The sequence below is a fragment of the Jaculus jaculus genome, chromosome 6 (genome assembly GCF_020740685.1).
Source record: "Jaculus jaculus isolate mJacJac1 chromosome 6, mJacJac1.mat.Y.cur, whole genome shotgun sequence".
NCBI classification, from domain to species: domain Eukaryota; kingdom Metazoa; phylum Chordata; class Mammalia; order Rodentia; family Dipodidae; genus Jaculus; species Jaculus jaculus.
Genome location: NC_059107.1, coordinates 64,157,154 through 64,164,582, shown reverse-complemented (window position 1 = coordinate 64,164,582; position 7,429 = coordinate 64,157,154). Strand labels below are relative to the sequence as shown.

The 7,429-nt window shown below is 44.1% G+C and overlaps 1 pseudogene; it reads right to left on the bottom strand.

Annotated features, from left to right (window-relative positions):
- Positions 1-303: 303 nt before the first annotated feature.
- LOC101608549 lies at positions 304-2,718 on the bottom strand (annotated as a pseudogene).
- Positions 2,719-7,429: the final 4,711 nt, after the last annotated feature.

The following is a 7,429-nucleotide window of genomic DNA, read 5'->3' as shown; positions in this document are numbered from 1 at the left end:
AAATAGAGTTCAACAATGTTTACAAAATGCCAAAAGTTCTTATTCTGCCCCCATCCATAAATAATTAATGAAGTCCTCCCTTTCCCCAACCCTCCCGCCTCAAAAAGATTTACAAAGATAAGTTTAGCTCAGTGAACAGAACCAAAAGATGACTGTTGTCAGACAGTACCTGGTAGAAAGCTCAAGCACTCTTGTGAGAATTCAGACATACTGTCTCTTGAGGAATATAAATAATCCCATAGTGCTGCTCTTCTGAGCTTGGAGACCTCTCGCTTGGGAGTGATGACCGTCTTGTGCTTTGAATTAAACGATGAGCTTGACCGCCGAGAGAAGACACTCCTCAGCGCCCGCCTCTTCATTGTGAGAGTTCTTCTCTGCGGCTTTGAACATCAGGATAGAGTTGAAAATTTTAAGAGCCGGGCCCAGTTTAATGCTCATAATTTTAACAATGTCCATTTGGGTCATAAGTAAAAATGCTTCACCATCAATTTGTTCATCTTTAAACACCTTTCCATGTTCTTCACACCCAGGTAAGCTCTGAATGAATTCTGACACCTCATCTTTGCTCCACTTTGAGACTCTACTAGCAGGGATTCCGGAAACAGTGGGAAGAAGTTTGCTCTGCTGCTCCCAGCGCAAGGGCAGACATGGAATTGGGGACTTAAAGGACAGAAAGACAGCTGATCGACGCTGAGCCTGCTGGACAGTAGGTTTTTCCCGGGCACCTCTGGTTTCCTGTGACGGCCTCGTTTCACTTTCTGTTCTTTCTTCAAAATCTTCTCTGATGTCATCAGCATGGTGTTTTCTGGTTTCTGGAGATGAGGAACTTTCATTTGTGTCTGTCCTTTTCTCTCTTGGAAATGATGGACTAGCTGAAGGCACCTCCCCACTTAGGCGGTCTGGGAAAATGCGCTCTTTATTCAAGTTGATTTCTGAATAGGGACAGTTGGAGGTACTTTGCAGGCCCAGAGGCTTAGCTCTTAAAATGGCCAATTCCTTTACATCCTAGGATTGTACATCCCCCATCTTCTGAAGGTTCCATTAACTCTATGGGGCTCAGGGGAGGCTGAAGAGGATGTCCTGTTTTAGAGCACCAGCCGACGGGATGAATGTCAGAAGAATCAGCATCAATCCAGTAGTCATAGCAAGCACTCCAGCCATCAAAGTGAACCTTGATCCGGTGATCATCTGTGTCTGCTACAGTTGCTTCTCTGATAAACACAGGGTTTCTTTTGTCTACCACCTCAAGCTTCATTTTTTTCTGGAATCCATGCGCAGGTCTCACTTTGAAAGCTCTTGCAGGAGCAGGTAAAGAATTGGTTTCTTCTAAGTATTTATCCCAAGAAAAGTGTTTTGCATTTGGATAACCTGGTGGGGTGATGAGTGTTCTCCTGTGTTCTTTACACCAACCCACTGGATGGATGTGAGGGCTAGATGCTTCACACCAATAGTCATAGCTCTCATCCCAGTTGTCAAAATGCACCAGGAAAGGATTGTCCACCATATCTGTTACCATAGCAACACAGATGAATGCAGGATTCTTTTTGTCTACAGCCTCAAGCTTCATTCCAACTCGAAAGCCTGATGGGATCACTGTTATATTCTGATTTTCAAATAATGACTTGGGAGCAGCCTGGGCTTTGCATGTCTTAAGATAGGTCTGCCAATTAAATTCTTCTTCTTTATATCCTTTGGAAGGATGTAGTTTATGGCCAGTTTTCTCATACCACCCAACTGAGTGGATATCCAGAGCATCCACATTTACCCAGAAGTCATAGCAATCAGAATATCCATCGAAGTGAAGTTTTATCCGCTAGCCACAAGCCTCGGCCACAGTGAGGCACAGACTGATGCTCAGGGTCCACACCTTCTAACTTCATGCCAACCTTGAATCCATTTTTGTTATATGGAAAGGACTGGTGCTCTTTGAACAGCTTCGCAGGCACTGCCACGGCTCTTTCCTCCTCCAGGTACGAGGCCCAGCACCAGGCTTTCTTGCCTTTAGGCGGCAAACCCTGCTTTAAGACAGCGAGATCGCCTCGTCTTTTCCTTCGGGCTCTCTGGGAACCCCTCAGGATCCTTCCATCTTGTTTGCTCTCCATGCCATCATCTCACTCTTCTCCATCTTCCTTGGTGTCAGCTTTCAGAGTTAATTTTGGCTTTTTCTTCCGACTGCATTTCGGATCCTCCTCCTCGTCATCAACTGCGTCCCTCTCTTCCTTCTGGTCTTTGTCCTTGGAATGTCGAGAACAACTGTGGCTGCAACAGTTTCCTGTAGAAAGGCACTCATCTACACTGCCATACTGACAACAGTTCTCACAGAACGGAAGCCCTTCTTTCATTGGATCCTTCAACCTGAATGGTACTCCAGTCTTCTCTGAAAAGACTTCTTGAGCAGTTGGTACCATCCAAGTGGTGGTGGCGGTTGCTTTCTTAACACTCTCCATCTCACTTTCATCTGTAATAACTTCCAGAGCTCCAAACTCATTTACCCGAAACTTTAAGTCACTTCCTGGTAAGGTACCAACTCCATCTTTCCAGTCCATAACACTGAAGACATCAAACTCTTGACCACTTGTGCTAGAAGCAGATTCCGACATGATTTCTTTTTGCTAATCTTGTGGTGATGATGAAAGACAGCTGTCTGGTGGCCTTCACAACTGTTGTGTAATCCCACGTCTTTTCTTAAGGATCCCCAAATTCTCCCTCTTTTTTTTTCTCCGTCTCACGAGTAGTCCTGACAAATGGTCCAGGGCTGCGGGCGCAGTGCGCATGTGCGCGCTGGGTCAGGGCTGGGGAGAGGGGAAACTGCGCTGGTGCCGGTGCCGTCGCCGCCGCCGCCGCGGCCGGGAGCCTCGCGCTGCCCTGCCGCTGCGCCCTCGCTGCTGGGAAGCGGCGGCACCGCGCCTCGGCCTCGGCGCCCGCCCGCCCGCCAGCCCGCGGGGTTTCAGCTGTTTTTTAAAACTTTTTATAGACATCTTATTTCCAGCTAGTCTCTCCTTTTTTTGTTTTTTTGTTTTTTTGAGGTAGGGTCTCACTCACTGTAGCTCAGGCTGACCTGTTCACTATGTAGTCTCAGAGTGGCCTTGAACTCACAGCGATCCTCCTACCTTTGTCTCTCAAGTACTGAGATTAACGGCATGTACCACCATGCCCAACTAAGTCTCTCCTATTTTGATGTCATCATTTCTCCCTCTGATTATGCAGGTCTTATGTAGGCAGCATCAGCTACTGTGAGGTCATGAATGCCACAGCCACTTTGCGTCTGAAAGACAGTATTATAAGTACTCCTCTCCTTCTTTTGGCTCTTACATTTTTTTCTGCCTCCTCTTCCTCAATGGTTCCTGAGCCTTAGAGGATGATAATGATGTATCACTTAGTACTGAACACTCCGCTTTCATTTCTTCTCAGTACTTTGGTAAATTTTGAGTTTTCCCAGTAGTTGCTACCATCTGAAAAGGAAAGCTACTCTAACTGAAAATGAGAGTAGCATTAACATATGGGTATAAAAATAACTGTTTAGAGGGTATTTCTGTGGGCATAGTATATGCATTTAGTTACCTCCATTGGGTTTATGTATTCTCCAGCCATAGGCTTTTGATTAGGTTTTCTTTTTGGTTTTAGGCCAGCTGTTGTGCATTGAAACAGCAGAAAGAATGGTGACCCTTTTGAAAGTAGAGGGCCTAAATACTGAAGGAGTGTTCTGCTCTTCAAAGTTGGCTTTATTCTCCATTGGGTTAACAGATTTTGTAACTTGCCTTTCCTCTGCCTAGAGTGTTATGGTGGTTTGATTCAGGGGTCCCCCATAAACTTAGGTGTTCTGAATGCTAGGTCCCCAGCTAATGGCAATTTGGGAATTAAAGCCTCCTGGAGGCAGTGTATTGTTGGGGATGGGCTTATAGGTATTATAACCAGCTTCCTCTTGCCAGTGTTCTCCTATTCCTGTTGCCCACCTGATGTTGGCCAGGCAGAGATGTCCACTCTCTGCTCATGCCATTGTTATCCCCTGCCATCATGGAGCTTCCCCTTGAGTCTGTTAGCCAAAATCAACCTTTTCTTTTCTTTTTTTTCCAACAAGCCACTCTTGGTCAGGTGTTTTCCACCAGCAATGCAAACCTGACTGCAACAGTAAAATTGATACCAAGAAGTGGAATAATTACTACTAGAAACTGATTCTGTGGTTTGGCCTTTTGGAACTGCTTTGCAGGAGGAATGTGGATCAATTTGAAATCTTGACCTAAGAGACACCTTGTGGTGCTGTAAGTACAACTTGATGAACTACTCTGGTCAGAGTTGAAAGACCTGAAAGCAATATGAACTATGGACTGTGAGGTTTGGCTTATGAGGGCGAGAAAAAGCTTTGTTTGGACTTGTCTAGAAGCAATTTGTGTGAGAGGCTTTCTGTCATGCCTGTGTCCTGAGAACTTGTGTAGGATTGATTGCTTTGCATAGAAATGGACTGGTGTGTGCAGAAGGATATGGCACAGAAAAAAATGAAATCTTTGGGCTAAAACTGCTGCTCATTTAGCTGCAATTGTTTGAGAGATCATAACTATTGAGATTGGGCCAGATGACCTGCACTGGGAAACAGGAAGAATGAAGACTTTTGAAGGTGTATGAATGCTGAAGGAGCATCCTATTCATCAAAGTCTGCTTTGTTCCCCCTGAATTGGTAGCCCATCTGGTACTATGGAGTAAAACAAATGCAGGAAAGAGAGGGTCATTGAATTTGCAACATGGTTTTTTAGTTTGGAAATGACCATGGGAAGTGTGAAACAGGTATTTTCAGCAACAAGAAGTTCACTGCAACAAATATTTTTCACACTGACATCCCCATAGCTTGCTTTCTCACCTCATTCCGACTCAGTTTGAGGTTGGCTATAAGGCCTTCCTTATCCAACCCTTTTAAAATTTGACATTCTCCTCTCCTGCTCCTGTACTTTTTGCTGCTTTATCTTCTTCAGAGCACATGTCATATCTGTCCCTCTCCCCACAGGAACAGACAGGGAGTCTTGTGCATTTAGCACACTGTATCCCTAGAACTTACAGCCAAACCCCTAGCATACTTCAGACAAGATCAGGTGTATTAACAGTGGTATGGCCATAGATCCATAGTGTACTTAAGAAATATTTGTTGTCCAGGTGTGGTGGCACACACCTTTAATCCCAACACTTAGGAGGCAGAGGTAGGAGGATTGCCGTGAGTTTGAGGCCATCCTGAGACTCCATAGTGAATTCCAGGTCAGCCTGGGCTAGAGTGAGACCCTACCTGTAAAACTAAAACATATACATATATATTTGTTGACTGGATTGAATGACTTTCATTGAAATTCCTTTTGTACTTTTTATTATTAAAGAGGCAAGTCATATTTTTATTGCACTTATGTTTCCTCATCTGTGAAATACCTACTCAAATATTTTATGTATTTTTCTCTTGGACTGTTCAGTAAGTTTTTAATAAACTTTTTGTAGATTTATTTATTTGGGAGAGAGAAAGAGGCACACACACACACATACACACACAGAGAGAGACAGAGAGAGAGAGAAAGAGAGAGGGCATGCCAGGGCCTGTAGCCACTGCAATCAAATTCCAGATGCACATGCCACCATGTTCTAGGGATTCAAACCTAGGTCTTTAAGCATCACAGTTAAATGCCTTAAATGTGAAACCATCTCTCCAGCCCTCAATACTTTTTTATTGATTTGTAGGAGCCTTCAAAATTCATATTACAATCTTTTTAAAATTAACATATAAACATGCCTTGTGGTATAACAAACTTTAAATTTTTGTATTTTGTTTTGCTATTGTTTTTCAGTTTTTCAAAGTAAAGTCTTACTCTAGCCCAGGCTGACCTGAAATTCACTGTGTAGTCTTATGGTGGCCTCAAACTCATGGCGATCCTCCTACCTCTGCCTCCTCTGTGCTGGTGCCACCATGCCCAGCAATTTTGTATTTTGATAAATACTTTTAAATGGTTAAGTTCATTGATATTTCTTGTGTTGAATATTGTATAAGAAACTTTTGTTTCCGGAGGTCATAGTCATTTCTCTATGTTTGACATGCCTGGAATAATTCTGGGGTATGACCTGAGGTAGGAATCCTCTGTTTCCATCTGCAGGGACATTCTGTGGAAATTACTCACTGGCAAGCCCATCCTCCTCACAGCTTCCCAGTGCTTTTTTTTTTCTTTATTAGTCATGTACAAACTCAGTGTGTAAACAGTCATGTTGGTACCATTTTTAGCCTCCTCCCTGTTTTCCCTTCTCCAAAGGGACCCTCCTCGTTGGGGAATGTGGGTTGTGCATTGTGGGGTTAGCCATCAGTTATGGAGAAGAGGCAATGTCTCTGTGTAATGTCCCAACTTGTGGCCCTAACAATCTTTCCACTGCCTCTTCCACAAATTTCCTTGAGCCATGTTGGGTTCACATGAGGCCTACTTCAGTGATGTGGTCTTGGGAACCTCTAAGTCTCTAGATATCTGGTTTGGTGGGAGTTAAGTGTTCTCTGTGTCTATGTCCTTCAACCTTATGCTGGTACCAGGTTCACCAAGAAAGTAACACTCCTGCTCATTTCCCTAATTACTCTATGGTTTCAGCTGGGGCACTGGTGAGGTGCAATGGGCTGAATCTCTCCTCAGGTTCTATGTCCATCTGAAAAAGAGAGGCAGATTCTCCAATGGAGAGTGAAGGCAGCACCAGATAAATGAGATAACCATTATTATTTTATTTTTTTTATTATTTTTTAAATTTATTTTTATTTGAGATGATGAGGGAGAGAGAGAGAGAGAAAATGGGCACACCAGGGCTTCTAGCCACTGTAACCAAACTTCACACACATATATCACCGTGTGCATCTGGCTTACGTGGGACCTGGAGAATTGAACCTGGGTCCTTGGGCTTTGTAGGCAAGTGCCTTAACCACTAAGCTAGCTCTCCAACCCATCCATTATTATTTTAGAGGGCATTTAATAGGTATAGGCCTTCTTGTAGCCCAAGATTGGTGGGAGCTTGATATTGGAGGGCGGACTTGATTTTTGGATAGGGTTCTTACTTGTTTCCCAGTTCCAGCTATGGGTTCCATTCCACTGAGCAGATCTGTTAGCCAATTCAAGAGCAGTTAGTTACCCACCATGGCTGTGTGCCACTATTGCACTTGAGCATCACGTCAGGTTGTTTGCTGCTGAGTAGGTTAGACCCTGAGTTGCTTGGACAGATGTTGGTCATTTTCCCCCAGTTGCTCATGTAGCACCTTCTGGCACTAGGCAAGCTAACTTTCTGGGGACTGACTCTCTTCCAGATTCCAGCCAGGTCTCTCCATGTTCTGTTTTAATAGCAGATGGTATCTTCAGCAATAGGGTCTTACCATTAACCACTGGTGGGTGTTCAAGTGCTCTGAGAGAAATCTGTCTTCTTTTGGGAAACCTTATAG